This window comes from Symphalangus syndactylus, chromosome 9, assembly GCF_028878055.3.
Source record: "Symphalangus syndactylus isolate Jambi chromosome 9, NHGRI_mSymSyn1-v2.1_pri, whole genome shotgun sequence".
Classification (NCBI taxonomy): domain Eukaryota; kingdom Metazoa; phylum Chordata; class Mammalia; order Primates; family Hylobatidae; genus Symphalangus; species Symphalangus syndactylus.
Window position 1 is genome coordinate 121,755,690 of NC_072431.2, and position 17,292 is coordinate 121,772,981.

Consider the following 17,292-nt stretch of genomic DNA (forward strand, 5'->3'; position numbering starts at 1 on the left):
TCCCATTCACTCCTGGGTCACCATCGTCTGGTTTCTACATGCTCTGCTCAACTCAAACTTCTCTTTCCCAGCTCACCACTGGCTTCCTATCTACCAAAACCAACAGGCATTTCTACTCCTCATCCTACTGGCCCTCTCTGCAATGCTCCTCAGTGATACCACAATGCCTAGAGCTCTCCACCCGCAACCTCTGCTCCCTCAAATCCCTTCTTTACAAAATCACCATGGTTCTTCAACATATGCATTGTTTCTCACTTCCCTGTCTATTCTCTCTTCCTGGAATGCCCTTCTTTACTGCTACACCATTCTCCCTATCACAGGCAATTTCTTCTTAGATTTCAACTTCCTGGAGATTTTTCTTCCTGGAAACTTTCTTTGAATCAGCCCATTCTAAGATTAGATGCACTTTCCCCATGTGCCATGGGATCGGTAGCTTTCTATTTTAATTTTATTTTCCTAAAATGACCTATTCTACATCTGACTTCCCCACTGACTGTGAGCTCCTTGAGGACAGGTACTGTCTCCCTCATCTTGGACCAGTTCCAATCTCTTATCTAAGCACTGGGACAAGACCGTATGACTGTGCCATGATTTATTCATATGTTTGGACAGTTACTTCTGTCATCTTTGAAGGGGAAATATTTCTCCTATATATTTCATGATAAACGTACAACATATTTTTATCTTTGGGCTTATTATTGCAATCTCACCTTCAATTCTACCACTTTCATCATTTTTTTTTTCCTTTTAGTAAATGTTAGTTTTCCTTTATTTGTCTATTTCAAAGACCAGGATAGTGACTGCCTGACATATTATAGGCTACAGTGACAAGTTACTGGTTTTGCTTCCCTGATTCCCATTCATTTTTTCCTGGCAATAGCATTTTCATTTTCCTTTTAGAAACTAACTTCCCCCAACTGGATGCAGTGCTGATGGGATTGTCAATCCAGGTTCTCCCTACTTCTCATCCCTAGGGATGGGATAGTGCCCCAAGCAAATCAGACAGTCACTTCCTGGAACTGAAGTTTTGAAAAAAGTGATACAAAGGCCAAGTTAATGTTGGTTAAAGTTGTTTCATCCCGGCAGAGATTTACTGTAGTCCCTGTCACCCGGATTCACCTGAGCCGCTCTGGCCTATGACATCTGCAGAGCCAGATCCTTAATCTTTTCTACCCATTTTATGGATAATCTCATAGCCTTCCAGTACATTCCTTTTTTGTTCAAGATAACCAAAGTCTGTTTCAACTGCTTGCCAACAACCAATGCTACATGATATAAGTATTAAACATCTGCTAAGTGAATAACAAATGAATATATTTGAGTCAAAGGAGGTTTTTCCCAAGTTAAAAGTCACTTATAAATTCCTAGAAGCAAGATGACTAACACAGAAAGAACCCTATGGCAGAGAGAAAGGATCTCATTTGTGGATGTCAAGAAACTGGGCTAAGAGGAGAGGTACTCTTCCCCTTCCTCTGACTGTGGGTCCATAGGAGAGACAGGTAAAGCTAAAGAGAAAAGCAGATGAGGGGTGGTAAGGCAGGATGACCAGTTTTTATTAGAGAAGGAGATAATTATGTTGGGGGGAAGGAAAGAAGGGGATTTTAGGAGACAGAAAAAAGGATCTGAAAATATTTCCTGGGGGGCACACTAAAAAAATCAAGGATGATGAGGATTACTGGACAGCTTGAAGCCAAATCTCAATAGAGCATAGTATTAATATGTCAGTTGTAAATCTTTCTCATTGCAAGTATAACAAAAATCTACAATGACCAACAAAAGTCTTAGTGATAACTAGGAAAATTACTCTTTGAGGAAAGTAAAGCTATTATTTTGGTATAATTCTCGGAGAAGCATCACAGCAGCTAACTTACTAGATCCTACAGAGATCAGCTTTCACAGTGGCCCCTTCTGTGATAGCCTTCACCACTTCTAGCCTCTGGTCTAAACATATAATAGGATTTAGCTATGATCCGTATTTTAGACTGTTGCAAAAAACTACAAAGGAATTGTTTCTCCTAGTTTAATGCTATATGTACATTTTGTATATTATCTTTGTGTTCATTATCACAGTCACACAATCAGTTCTGCTTTTATCAATTTTTTCTCTTTATGGGTATTCAGTTCATGTTATTATTTCTTTATTCACCATACACAATAAAGAGGCTATGCAGGGAACAAAAAAAAAAAGGCAGAATGTTTTCCCCAAAGAGAGGGCTTTTCAGATGAGCTCTGTAATTTGTCATCTAGAGGAAAGAGTGTATCATCACCCCTTTAAAAAAATAAATGAATTACATTGACATGATGCACAGCAGGCTTGCAGATTTCATGGGGCCTTTGTATGGAACATATGCTTGATTTCTGTTGTCTCCTCTCAGATTATTCTAGGCATCCAGGAGATAAAACAGGCAGGAAAGCAGCAGACATCACATCAAAGGGCTTGATAGGTCACCTCACTCGTAAGACACAAAGTCAGAAATCTACCTCCTAGACAGGAAATTCAATACTTATGAAGAATCCACCAACCCATTCCATGGTCTGACTTTCTAAGACTTTCCCCCTCACTACTACTTCCTTTTCCAAAGCATTTACCTTCCCTAAATGACTTCATAACATCAGATTATCATTAAAAGAAAAAATACGTATAACTAAACATACCCTGTTATTATTGAACTCCTTGCAGCCTGTAGACTTCCTTTTCTTCTTTCAAGCAAGACTACTCAATTAATATCACTTTATCTGTGAGTCTGTTCTCATTTCTTCACTTTGCTTGGTATCATGAACCAGCAGCCTAGCATTACTTAACTAGCAAGCTTCTCACCTGTCTTCAGCCTTCCTCTATGTACCCTAGCTCTGCCTCCCAGCCCCATGACCTCCTTTATCTCCTTTTACATGTACACTCACCATATTCTTTTATCTTTTCTTAACTTTACTATGTTTTTGAGTGCTGTGCCTTGCCTTCTGGAGACATTGGTTTCCATTAATAAAGAACATGGTGCTTGAATTTCCACATGCGTAGGTATGTGTGCACATATGTCTGTATATTAAATATGTATTCTTTTAACACGTCTGCTTCCACTTGTTGGGTTAAATTGGCTTTTTTTAGCTTGTTAAGAATGGAAAGGCTAGGACTATGTGAGATGCCTAAGTAGTCCAATTTTTATTAATGGAGAATATTCAGTGGGTATTTTTATTAATGGAGAGTGATATTTTGTTAATGGAGAATACTGCTTCTATTTTTATTAATGGGGACTACGTGGTGCCAGCCATTCCAGGTACAGTAAGGGGCAACTATCATCATAGCATTTTCAGCAGAAGAGAGTAAGTGAATGCAGCTGCTAGTTTGGAGTATCAAGAGCACGAAGACAAGAGATCAGTAAGAAAGAGGTGATTTTTTTCCCCCAAATTTTTCAACAAATCTGTTTTCTTAAAATAATACCAACTGTCATTTTTGAAATGCTACCATATTCTACATGCATTACATGTGTGATCTTCAAAAGAACCCTTCACAGGAGATATTACTACTTCCTTATTTTTCCCGTGCAGAACAGTAACGCATGAATTCAAGAGCCAGCACCTTTTTCACAAAGGTCAATGAAACAGAGGCATCACTTTGTGGAGGGCCCTGCTGAGAAATATTTTTATTTTCAAATAGATATTTGTCTTCACTAAAAGCAGAGCCACTAACTTAGAATTAAGTAATGAATGTTACGAACATATGTGTAAATAAGATTTTCAATGGATTCATTTTCTGGCTCGACTGTTTAGGAGTGACAAATGTTCTCATTTCTAATATGATACATGTATATTCCCTTGCCCATATATACAACACAATAATTCTTCATCACAACCAACGCCAGTCCATTCTTTATTCGGCAAGATAACTGGGCACTGTAAAATTGTAACCAAGACCCTTGTTTGTTATAATTAATATCAATATCAATTAAATGAAAGAAAGATTCTCAACCAAAAACTTTCCATTCTAATAGGGGAACCTGTTTTTAGCCCATGTGGCTTTGATTCAATTGTTTTTTCTCTTATACTTATGCAAGTTTCAGTTAGGCTCCAAACTGGGATAGAGCCAACCCTATATGCTACTTTTCACCATGCATACTAAAGGCTAATGGCACCAGTGGAATGCAGAACTGCCCTGAGACTGCTCACTATCAAAGGGTCAATTTTTGGGCAAAATGCCTACTCAAATGAAAGCTTATGTAGGTTCTTATCTGAAATAGCAAGGAGGTTAAATCAGAAAGCAACCTAAGCTGTTATCTCCAGTTAAGTGGAATTACTTGTATATTGTTTGTAAATAAAACCGTATTCATCATCCTTCTGTGGCTTATGTTACCAAAAAGATATGCAATAACAAATGCTGCCTTGCCCCAGTTGGCTTACACTGAACAATTACTTTATTTACCATAAAAAATGCAAAAGGGGGTGGTGGTGAGAAGGGAGTACAGGCAGTGAAATGTGGAGCACAAAGATCTAGAAGAAGGATAAAGTGAGAGAGCTGGGTTGGGGAACTGAGGGAGGGAAAGGAATAGAAAACTGGTTCAAAAAGGGTTGGCAAATAACAGCAGCTGAGAGCACTTTGGGATTCGATATGGGAAACAATACCCAGTACAATAAGAACATTACGTAGCACTCGACCTCTCAAAACCATAATGCAGTGTGTTGTAAAGTTCTCCAAGATTTAATTCTGCCTTGCCCAATGATCCCTGTGTTCAATCTTCACCTCCCTGGTCATTCTGAACAAGTAACAAAAGAAGCAGTTACTTTAACTGAATATAACATTGTAGCTCAGTCTCATCCTCACCTTATATTGAAAAGGTCTCTGCTATCTCCAAATCCATCTTCTCTCTAACATCCAGGTTTGTGTGCCAAGGAAGTAAAAGCATACAACTGAAAGGCCAGTCAAGGTCTGTGTTCCTTATTGCAATTAAGAGAGTGCTTGTTCCTTTAATGAAGGCTCAGGGGTAGGAGGTGGGTGGAGAGTGGAAGAAAACTACAGACGATGGGAGCTCTCAAAATTGAAAAATTGAAAAAAAAAATTAAAAACACTCTTTGAACACTGATAAGTTAGGATGTGACGATGTAATATAGATGAGACAAGTTTATCCACAAGACAGGGAATGATAAAAGTATTAGCAGTATTAAAAGCCTGAGGTTTACTTAGTAATAACAACCGACATTTATAGAGCACTTGCTTTGAGCTGGGCACGATTCTAAGGAGCTTAGATTACGTTAGTCCTCATCACAACAGCTGTATGGCCTAGCTATATGGACTGTGTCATTTTAGAGATGAGGAAATTGAGGCAGAGAAAGAATCAATGTCAGCGCCCAAAGTCCAGGAGGTAGCAGAGCCAGAATTTGAACCTGGATCCTCTATTTCCAGCACCAGCATTTTTATCCAGTATGCCATAAATAATACAGTATGTTTGTTTTTAGCACTCTAACTCCTATAATGTAAATACTAATTATAAATGTATCTCCTCTGTTAATTTAAGCAATCTTGGCCGGGCTTTCTCTTGCATGCCTTCTGTTAAAAAACAATTTGGCAAGGAATTCACAGAATAAAAAAGTCAGAATTAAAACAAATTACTGTGACTTTTAAAATAATAAAGCTGAAGTGAATTAAAATGTTACTCCAGTTTTCTCACTAGTTCAGACCAAACTATTCCCAATTAACCCAAAATAAAAGGGAGCACCTAATTTCCTTTTGCCAAAAAATGCAATTTCCTCCTTACTAAGTCTTTCAGTTCATGATAACTTCACTTCAAGCTATCTGCCTCGCATTTCACTAGTTGCCCTTCTTTTGCCAGCAGAAATAATGCAGCATTTTTCTTAGTAGCATCTATCTGGCAAAAGCAGTCCTACCTTCAAAGAATAGCTCCCTAATCCCCATGAGAAATATGATTCCCCATGCCTTGATTGGACCTAACAGGGAATAGTGAGATCACAGTGTTTCTCATCTCCTCTTTCTCTGCCCTTCAGGAAGAAAGGATCCAAAACAATCTGGTCCCTGTAGCCTAGTTAAGAAAAGGAAGATGGAAGTACTAATACAAAGTGTAGCTAAAAGACATTGCTGGGCTTTAACTTCTGCCTCCCATTCTCCGTTAAGTAAACAAGAAAATGGAGGCAAACAATCTCCCTAGGTAGTGCTAAGCCACACGTTCTGACTGTGAGAAAGAATCTCTCGTGGAGAAAATGAAATAAACATAAACAGATTGCATTCCTCTTTAAAAATTGTTAATCTCTTTCTCCAAGCCTGCTTTCAGCTAAAGGGAATTTGGGTCCTGTAAAGGGCGAGGTCTCATCTATTTCCTTATTAATTGTGTAATCTCTCAAGGATTTCACATGCCTACAGAAAATACTGATGCGTCCACTTTAATAAATCACTTCAAAATGTTTAAATAAACATTCCTGTCTACCTAGAAAAGAGCCTGTGCCTGGACTTCAGAGGAACATGGAAAATCAGGATTGTAAATGAACTGTCTTATTCTGAACCTTGATCCTAAATTTACCACTGACCTGACAGCATTCAGATTTAATCTTTCTGCTTTGTTAACTTTATCTTAAATACAAGGTAGTTAACTCTCGCACATTAAATACAAGTTCTGGAAATTAATATTTGTGAATTCTGTTATGTTCACAGAAAAAAGAATGACCAAAAAGTACGACACAAAAGTGGAACTGAATATACCAAATATCTAATAAAAGCACTTTTGAATGGCACTGAAGCATTTAATTATTACAATTCCCAATGAAAATCTCTTAGGAGCTATTTTATCATTCTTTCATCAATGTGTCTTTAAATGACTATTGCTATGGTCTCTCTGTCAACATTTTCTACAATCTGTGACACTGATTGCATAGTTAGTAAAAAGCAAAAAAGATAGAAAAGTTATCTGAGACAGATACTCCACAAATATCTCCAACCAGCGACAGTTCAATCCTTGTGCATGGACAGAGTCATCCAGCCATTTACAGCCAATGTCGCTTGTTATTGGCCAGAATGACTGTTCAGATTAGTCAGGGCCTTTGGTGCACAAGTGGTTCAACATCTTGAGGATCACCCCTGTGGACTATATAGAATCACACACACACACACAGAAACACACACACACACACACACACACACACACAACGAGATTCTGTCTGCCAAGGTGGAGCAATAATCTGTAATGAGGGGAAGCACAATCTGTATTACTGAGGGGCAAAAAAAATTGAATTAAAAAAACTCACCGAACATAAGGTAGTTTCCAGAGACCTCTCTGGTCTCTCAAAACATAGACAAAGATAAAGAAAACCATCTCCTACTAACATGGAGACTCATTTTTAAGGGATATGTTAGATTTTTAACCATTCTTCAACAGAGACAAATCCAAATCCCACAAGAGATGGATGTATAGTTTTAATCATGAAGCTAGGGACAAAAGGAAATTTGTAAATGCAAAAAAAAAACAAACAAAAATTTGCAGAATGTAATAGTCAATTTCATTAACAAAAGTCAACATCCAAACGGTACTCTGTATTAGAAAAATGTGAAGGATCTTCCCAACTTAGCACCATTAATAACGACTGTGTAATTCCTGCAAGGAATATTAACTAAAAGAAAGACTAAGGGTGACCAAGTTGAGATGGCTGACAATGAGAGAATCCTGTCACTTCTCATTAGATTGGAACAGTCTTCCCAACAATGAAAATTTATGACTAACAGACATGAACGTAAACACATTTCCAATAGCTAAAGAATTTATATTTGAATAGAACTCTGTAAACTATGACAGGCTCTTATTATATTCCTTGTGGACAGACTGAAAGGCATGAACTTCAGCCATGACTTTCACCAGTATATCAGAGGTATCCATTTATTCTTAGAAAACATACGTAGAGAAAAATCTTTCAAGTAAGGAAAAAACATTCATGATCAAATATGTAATTTAACATGTTAAACAGGAATGAATGTCGCACTTTCCCCTAACTTCATAAAAGGCCAGATGTGTGCTACACCCTTCTGTATGATTTCATAATTCTTACAACTCCACCCGACGAGATAACCTACTAGCATTTTTATGATCTTTCTTCCTTTCCATAAAGAGCTGCTATGTAAACGTCTAGAGAAGTAAATCCCATACTAGCAAGAATGTATTATTCGCCCCTGTCATTTTTTGAACACAGCATTGGGATAGATTATCTTATTTATAACCCATAAATTGGCTATTCACTTTAGTAAACTTGGTATCAAATATAAATTTACATAGATGAATACCCCTCTCTTCACATTTGCAATTTTCCATTCAGTTTGATTTTCGAATTAAGTAAAGGGTTATGTGTAATGCTGGAATAGTAGCATGAGTAATGTAACAAAAATAAGTTAAGGGATTACAGAAACCTGGGTTTCAATCTTGCCTTACTCTCTAGTTGCATGACCTCTCAGTTTTCTTCTCATAAGTTATAGGGTAATAACACCTACTTCCAAAATATTCGTTTGTTCTGTATTGTTTTTCAGAGATGGGCTCTTGCCCGTTCACCCAGGCTGGAGTGCAGTGGTGTGATCATGGCCACTACAGGCCCATGCTGCCACACAAGGCTAATCTTTGATTTTTTGAGATGGCAGGGGGAGGCTCTCACTACTTTTCCCGGGATGGTCTTGAACTCCTAGCCTCAGATGACTCAAGTGATCCTCCAACCTCAGTCTCCTGAGTAGCTGTCATCACTGCATCCAGCTTCCCAGATACTAAAAGGACCAAGTACAAGCATTCGTCTGAAAAGAAACACAGTTACCAAAACCTTCAAAACCATCATTGGTGAAATTTTAAAAATTATTTTAAAAAAGAGATAGCTAAAGTTAACCAATGCGAATAGCACTGAATATATTTTACAAGCAACACAGTACTAGGAGGTACCCACTTCTAAAATAAATGAGAATTGCAGATAATACACCAGCTGGAGATAAACTTGCACAGGATTCTGACCCCCAGCAAGAGGTGTCTACCCCAGCTTGACGTCTGCCCTACCCCCAACCTTTCCACATGAACCTGGAATATAACCAGGAAAGGATAACCCGGACAGGGGTGTGGGAGAGGGGTCTCTCTCTGCTCTCTCTGTACCCATACTCTATATGGCCCGTGAGAAAGTGGGGCGTCACACCCACAGAAGGGGCAAAATAAACATTAGGTAGGTGGGATGGTGGCTGAGCAGGGAAGGGCAATCGACGTCTGGGCCTTTCTAGGTATGAAAGAGGTAGCACCAAGCCCCTGGTGATTAGGAGATCTCCATCCCAGTGGGGAGCAATGAGAGAGAGGGGCAAGGCAGTGTTGCAGGGTACTGCGGGGGCAGGGCCCTGTCTCATGTTTCCAAGGAAGCACCCCCAAGGGAAAATGAGAAATCTTCATGAGTTGGCTGAATCATTCCTTAGACTACTTCTAGTATAATCAAGGAAGTTACGTGAAAGGTAAGGATGCACGTGTACAGTCTAACCGTGAAATCTGAAGCAGGCCTGACTATGAACGCACCTGGCACTGGAGAGGGACTTCATGCCAGTCACATTTTCTTTCCTTCCAATACAGCCCAGGTTCACGTTGTTATACAACGTGAAGCCAGCCAGCAGAAGTTGTACAAGCATGTGTACACACGGTGGGGTGAAGGCAGGGTGGGGGAATCCTTATAAAAGTCAGAAGGTACTGAGGAACACTTTTTTTCAGCTTTCATACAAGAATGAAATCATGTTAGTAAAATCAAAGATTTCAAGTTGCTTCTTATCTTTTCTGTTAAGGGTCCTTAGGCAATGCAGTAGGACATTGGAGTTATGCAAACAGGGGCCATCCAGAGAAGGAATCTGAAAGACTTGAACTATACCAAAACCATTCACCCCTTAGAAGACAAAGCCTTTTCCAAGTCTGAGCAAAGGTGAATATCTGTGGCACTGAGATCTCAGTAGCATCAACTGGCTCCTGAGTTTCTCAGGAGGTTTCTCCTTAGTCCCTGAATCAGAGGATTAGAACTTCTTCACCAGGTACTTTTCAGACCCACCTGTCTACATAAAATCATGTAACATTTATCACTGCTTTGATAAAAATGTTCTTTTTCCACATGTTTAAATAGATGGTCATAGATAGGAAAAAGGTTTGGAATAACACCTACACTGCTTCCAGAGCAGCCACATAGTATACAGATAGAGCTGGGAAGACACTGATCCTTCTCTGGAATTCAATTTCCTCATCTTTTAAGTAGTTGTCAAAATATTGTGTGATTAAGACATATTCAACTAATTCCCAGTACAGCATTCGGGATAAGTAAGGACATCTACACAGGAATTCCATAAACCCTCTGCCTCAATTATTTATTAAATTCTAGAACCAAGTCTTGACAAAAAGTTTCATGAAGCTATGAGTTTGGAATTTTCTGTCAAAGTTAATGTTTCCTTTATTTTATTGTATTATCTACTTTGTTACTGAGATCTGATAAAAGAATTCCAACCACAGATAAAGGGCATGCATCTTTCTGCCTACAAGTTTTCTACTAGGTAAAGTTGGTAAAGAAATTAAGGTTTTGTCTCATATGTCAGAGAGTAAAGAACTGAGGTCATACAGTTTGGACAGGAATGATTCAATCATCAGTCCTTGGGTAACATGTAATTTCAAAAGCAAAACAATATTATCTAGTAACGTGGCTCGGCTTAGAAAAAAGCAATGGTTATGACCACTTCTAGAGAGTTCATATAAAAACTCATCTGGCTTTCTGAGTTCTTTTTGCTGTTGTTAAAAACAGGTCTTAATAATTAAACATGACAACCAGGAAATTAATGAGCTCAACTCAAGGTGACACCAATAAATAAGGTCAATAAGTGCAATTACTTATATTTTGATACACAAATCTACTGTTAAAAAAAAGTGAAAAAAAATCTCAGACCTAAAGGTTCCTATTGTGGAGAATAGTTCATGGCCACTGAGAGTCTTAGCATAAGTTAGTTACTATTTTGTGGCAACAAACTGACTTAATTAACCAAAAACAAAATGAAAGGAGTCCAAACATCTCAATGATTAAGTATGTAAACCTTCAGTAATTAAGGATGTGGACTAAATAAAGAACATAAATGGTCATCTACAAAATATCCCAAACAGAAGAGCTATTTCTCTAACTTTTCCAAAGGTCGAGCTTGCTACATAAAAGGAAAGCTTATAGACATATGATGGAAGGTAACATCTCTGTGCCATGTGAGACACTTACAAGATGGCTTCCCTTTTGAGAACTATTACTTATTTTAATACCCCCTGAATTTAAAGGTCATTCTTTTTATTATTATTATTATACTTTAAGTTTTAGGTCACATGTGCACAATGTGCAGGTTTGTTACATATGTATCCATGTGCCATGTTTGTGTGCTGAACCCATTAACTTGTCATTTAGCATTAGGTATATCTCCTAATGCTGTCCCTCCCCCCTTCCCCCACCCCACAACAGTCCCCAGAGTGTGATGTTCCCCTTCCTGTGTCCATGTGTTCTCATTGTTCAATTCCCACCTATGAGTGAGAACATGCGGTGTTTGGTTTTTTTGTCCTTGCGATAGTTTACTGAGAATGATGGTTTCCAGTTTCATCCATGTCCCTACAAAGGACATGAACTCATCCTTTTTTATGGCTGCATAGTATTCCATGGTGTATATGTGCCACATTTTCTTAATCCAGTCTATTGTTGTTGGACATTTGGGTTGGTTCCAACTCTTTGCTATTGTGAATAGTGCTGCAATAAACATATGTATGCATGTGTCTTTATAGCAGCATGATTTATAGTCCTTTGGGTATATACCCAGTAATGGGATGGCTGGATCAAATGGTATTTCTAGTTCTAGATCCCTGAGGAATTGCCACACTGACTTCCACAATGGTTGAACTAGTTTACAGTCCCACCAACAGTGTAAAAGTGTTCCTATTTCTCCACATCCTCTCCAGCACCTGTTGTTTCCTGACTTTTTAATGATGGCCATTCTAACTGGTGTGAGATGGTATCTTACTGTGGTTTTGATTTGCATTTCGCTGATGGCCAGTGATGATGAGCATTTTTGCATGTGTTTTTTGGCTGCATAAATGTCTTCTTTTGAGAAGTGTCTGTTCATGTCCTTTGCCCACTTTTTGATGGGGTTGTTTTTTTCTTGTAAATTTGTTTGAGTTCATTGTAGATTCTGGATATTAGCCTTTTGTCAGATGAGTAGGTTGTGAAAATTTTCTCCCATTTTGTAGGTTGCCTGTTCACTCTGATGGTAGTTTCTTTTGCTGTGCAGAAGCTCTTTAGTTTAATTAGATCCCATTTGTCAATTTTGGCTTTTGTTGCCATTGCTGTTGGTGTTTTAGACATGAAGTCCTTGCCCATGCCTATGTCCTGAATGGTATTGCCTAGGTTTTCTTCTAGGGTTTTTATGGTTTTAGGTCTAACATGTAAGTCTTTAATCCATCTTGAATTAATTTTTGTATAAGGTGTAAGGAAGGGATCCAGTTTCAGCTTTCTCCATATGGCTAGCCAGTTTTCCCAGCACCATTTATTCAGTAGGGAATCCATTCCCCATTGCTTGTTTTTGTCAGGTTTGTCAAAGATCAGATAGTTGTAGACATGCAGCATTATTTCTGAGGGCTCTGTTCTGTTCCATTGATCTATGTCTCTGTTTTGGTACCAGTACCATGCTGTTTTGGTTACTGTAGCCTTGTAGTATAGTTTGAAGTCAGGTAGTGTGATGCCTCCAGCTTTCTTCTTTTGGCTTAGGATTGACTTGGCGATGCAGGCTCTTTTTTGATTCCATATGAACTTTAAAGTAGTTTTTTCCAATTCTGTGAAGAAAGTCATTGGTAGCTTGATGGGGATGGCATTGAATCTATAAATTACCTTGGGCAGTATGGCCATTTTCATGATATTGATTCTTCCAACTCATGAGCATGGAATGTTCTTCCATTTGTTTGTATCCTCTTTTATTTCATTGAGCAGTGGTTTGTAGTTCTCCTTGAAGAGGTCCTTCACATCCCTTGTAAGTTGGATTCCTAGGTATTTCATTCTCTTTGAAGTAATTGTGAATGGGAGTTCACTCATGATTTGACTCTCTGTTTGTCTGTTATTGGTGTACAAGAATGCTTGTGATTTTTGTACATTAATTTTGTATCCTGATACTTTGTTGAAGTTGCTTATCAGCTCGAGGAGATTTGGGGCTGAGACAATGGGGTTTTCTAGATATACAATCATGTCATCTGCAAACAGGGACAGTTTGACTTCCTCTTTTCCTGACTGAATACCCTTTATTTCCTTCTCCTGCCTGATTGCCCTGGCCAGAACTTCCAACACTATGTTGAATAGGAGTGGTGAGAGAGGGCATCCCTGTCTTGTGCCAGTTTTCAAAGGGAATGCTTCCAGTTTTTGCCCATTCAGTATGATATTGGCTGTGGGTTTGTCATAGATAGCTCTTATTATTTTGAGATACGTCCCATCAATACCTAATTTATTGAGAGTTTTTAGCATGAAGGGTTGTTGAATTTTGTCAAAGGCCTTTTCTGCATCTATTGAGATAATCATGTGGTTTTTGTCTTTGGTTCTGTTTATATGCTGGATTACATTTATTGATTTGCGTATGTTGAACCAGCCTTGCATCCCAGGGATGAAGCCCACTTGATCATGGTGGATAAGCTTTTTGATGTGCTACTGGATTCGGTTTGCCAGTATTTTATTGAGGATTTTTGCATCCATGTTCATCAAGGTTATCGGTCTGAAATTCTCTTTTTTGGTGATATCTCTGCCAGGCTTTGGTATCAGGATGATGCTGGCCTCATAAAATGTGTTAGGGAGGATTCCCTCTTTTTCTATTGATTGGAATAGTTTCAGAAGGAATGGTACCAGTTCCTCCTTGTACCTCTGGTAGAATTCGGCTGTGAATCCATCAGGTCCTGGACTCTTTTTGGTTGGTAAGCTATTGATTATTGCCACAACTTCAGAGCCTGTTATTGATCTACTCAGAGATTCAACTTCTTCCTGGCTTAGTCTTGGGAGGGTGTATGTGTCGAGGAATTTATCCATTTCTTCTAGATTTTCTAGTTTATTTGCATAGAGGTGTTTGTAGTATTCTCTGATGGTAGATTGTATTTCTGTGGGATCGGTGGTGATATCCCCTTTATCGTTTTTTATTGCATCTATTTGATTCTTCTCTCTTTTCTTCTTTATTAGTCTTGCTAGTGGTCTATCGACTTTGTTGATCTTTTCAAAAAACCAGCTCCTGGATTCATTAATTTTTTGAAGGGTTTTTTGTGTCTCTATTTCCTTCAGTTCTTCTCTGATTTTAGTTATTTCTTGCCTTCTGCTAGCTTTTGAATGTGTTTGCTCTTTCTTTTCTAGTTCATTTAATTGTGATGTTAGGGTGTCAATTTTGGATCTTTCCTGCTTTCTTTTGTGGGCATTTAGTGCTATAAATTTCCCTCTACACACTGCTTTGAATGTGTCCCAGAGATTCTGGTATGTTGTGTCTTTGTTCTCGTTGGTTTCAAAGAACATCTTTATTTCTGCCTTCATTTCGTTATGAACCCAGTAGTCATTCAGGAGCAGGTTGTTCAGTTTCCATGTAGTTAAAGGTCATTCTTGTGTGCCCCCCACCCCAATTTTCTCCTACCACAAAGGTTTTATTTGAATAATCCTGCTTTTCATTTAACAAGTCTATGTCTTCAATGTTTGTTTTGCCCTAACATGAACTTACATTCAAGAACTTCTTGTTCTTACATCAAGAAGATTTTCACTACCTAAGGAGAATATGTTTGGGGAAAAAAAAAAAAAAAAAAAGATGTTTACAATGACCTTGTATCAAAACCACTTGCCCCTTAGAATACTTGAAGACTTAGAAGACCTTTCTTTGCAAGCTAAAAAAAAAAAAAAAAAAAAAAAAATCAGATGCTATTTTTAAGTTTGAAAAGGGTTAAAATATCAATGTCCAATAAACCTATGAAAAAATGACTACCATTTCTAGAAATAAACAAATACCTATTAAAACAAGTAAATATTTTATCTACAGAAGTGGCAAATATTTTAAAAAGTGATAATACTCTTTGTTGGTTAAGTTCCAGGCAAAGGGAGTATTCTCAATTAATAGTGGTAGAAATGTCCACTAATGCAAAATTATTTCAAAAAAGGCTTTAAAATGTGCATCACTTTTAATTCTGCTTTTGAAATAAATTCATTTAATGTAATTAACTTACAAAAACCTTTGCCTAAAAGAAAAGTGCAGTGACTTTTTAATTGATTTTTTTTTTTTTTTTTTTTTTTTTTTTTTTTTTTTTTTTTTTTTGAGACAGAGTCTTGCTCTGTCGCCCAGGCTGGAGTGCAGTGGTGCCATCTCGGCTCACTGCAAGCTCCGCCTCCCGGGTTCACGCCATTCTCCTGCCTCAGCCTCTCCGAGTAGCTGGGACTACAGGCACCCGCCACCACGCCCTGCTAATTGTTTGTATTTTTAGTAGAGACGGGGTTTCACCATGGTCTTGATCTCCTGACCTCATGATCCGCCCGCCTCAGCCTCCCAAAGTGCTGGGATTACAGGCGTGAGCCACCGCGCCTGGCCTTTAATTGATTTTTTTATCAATGCAGTGATTTTTTAAAACAGCCTAAATGTGAAATAATAGGATATTGATTAATTAAATTATGATAAAGCAGTAAAACATTCAGTCAATATAAATGATTTTATATAATTCTATTGTAAGCCTGAAAAAAGCTCACCAAAAATATTAAATAAAGTTACAAAACATTACATATAGTACAATCTGCTTATTTAAAATTCTAAACACACAAACATAAGAAGATGAGAATTTGTAAGTGTATAAAGGAGTTACCAAGGACTGTCTCGGTAGATGAGCTTAGAGGTGTGTTTTGTGTCCTATTTGCATCCTCTGATTTTTCTGTAATAAACATAAATTGTTTTTTAAATAAAGAAAATTTAAAATTAAAGTAGTTTACTCTATATAAGCTTATTTTAAGAAAACCATGCATTTTCAGTGGGAGGGTATAATCACTTTCCAAGAGGGTGAAAACTGGTTTTTGGAAGTATGTGAAAAGCCCTACCTGACCAAAATCATCTTGTTCTTAGTATTTAATGTCATGCGTGGGAAAGGGAGAGCAATTGGGGGAAAAAGTGTCTAAAAATAAGCTCCTTAGGGGACAATAATGAAAAAGCAAGTTGAGAAACACTAAACCAGATCAAGATGAAACCTTGTTACCAATTTTCACATAAAGTATAAAGTTATTTACAATAAAAACCAAAATTATTCCAACACGTTCACTATGTATATTGTCTTCCTCTGAAAAAGGAAAAGAGTTCACTGATAAATTGAAAGCAGTAACACATTCACGCTGACATCAGCAGAGCAAAAGTTAAATCATTAACAGACCTTACTATCAAATTGGCTCCCTTTGGCAGGTGAAGTCAGATATTTTACTTTAAAATGATGGTACTCTTGGCCATCTCCTCCAATAAATTTCTTAAAAAAGAAAAGAAAAGAAAAAAGAACAATAAGGGGATTTTATATAAAAGAATTATATAACTAATAACACATGGGCCTGGTACGAATACTCTTGTGATTTTTACATCAGTGTAATAATCCCTGGGGAAACTTACAATATATTCACTGAGGGGCCATCTGCTCTCTAATTCTGTATTAACTGGTTACTATTCATTGTGGAAAAGAATTGTTATTGAGGTAGGCATTTGAAACCCAATGTTATATTTGTCACTACAGCAATAAGGTCAATAGAGAGTAACACGTGAACTCATAATCAGGTCATACCTCTCACAGGCTTGAACATTCCATTCTTTCCATTTTAGTCAATATTTCTTATTTCACCTTCTGAAAGGAATGTTGAGGAATAAAACAATGCCAATAAAGCGTCACTTACTCTTTTCTTGCACCTGCCAACTCCCAGTTACAACCACACATGGTTTCCAAGATGAAACACAGCCATAAATGTCAGAATAGTGGAACCAGCAATCAACACCAGGCAACACAAATTCAAAAATCACAGAACTAAATTAAGAGTGTACTTTTTCAATTACTATTTTAATGAACCAAAACACGTTTGTCATAGCCCATGTAATTCAAAAAAAATTAAAAAATAAGCCGGGATCCTGAGATGGGGTCTCAGCAAAGACAAGCATGAATATATCCTGGGTTATCACAGAGAGATTAAAGGATAAATACAAACTCTTTCAAGAGCCACTGGTCTCAACTGCTGACTGAGTCTGCATTTAACTCAGACAGTCAAGCAACACATTTAGGGAACCGG

The 17,292-nt window shown here is 37.8% G+C and overlaps 1 protein-coding gene across 1 annotated transcript in view; it reads right to left on the reverse strand.

Moving 5' to 3' along the window:
- The window catches only part of ADAMTSL1 (ADAMTS like 1), a 956,380-nt gene extending 939,712 nt beyond the window's left edge, over positions 1–16,668 (reverse strand). Inside the window, exons 1-2 of the mRNA XM_063609087.1 lie at positions 16,628–16,668; positions 16,401–16,490 (exon numbers count right to left, since the gene is read on the reverse strand). The gene's annotated coding sequence lies outside the window, so the exon portion shown is untranslated. The remainder of the gene's footprint in view (positions 1–16,400; positions 16,491–16,627) is intronic.
- Between the last annotated feature and the right edge of the window lie 624 nt (positions 16,669–17,292).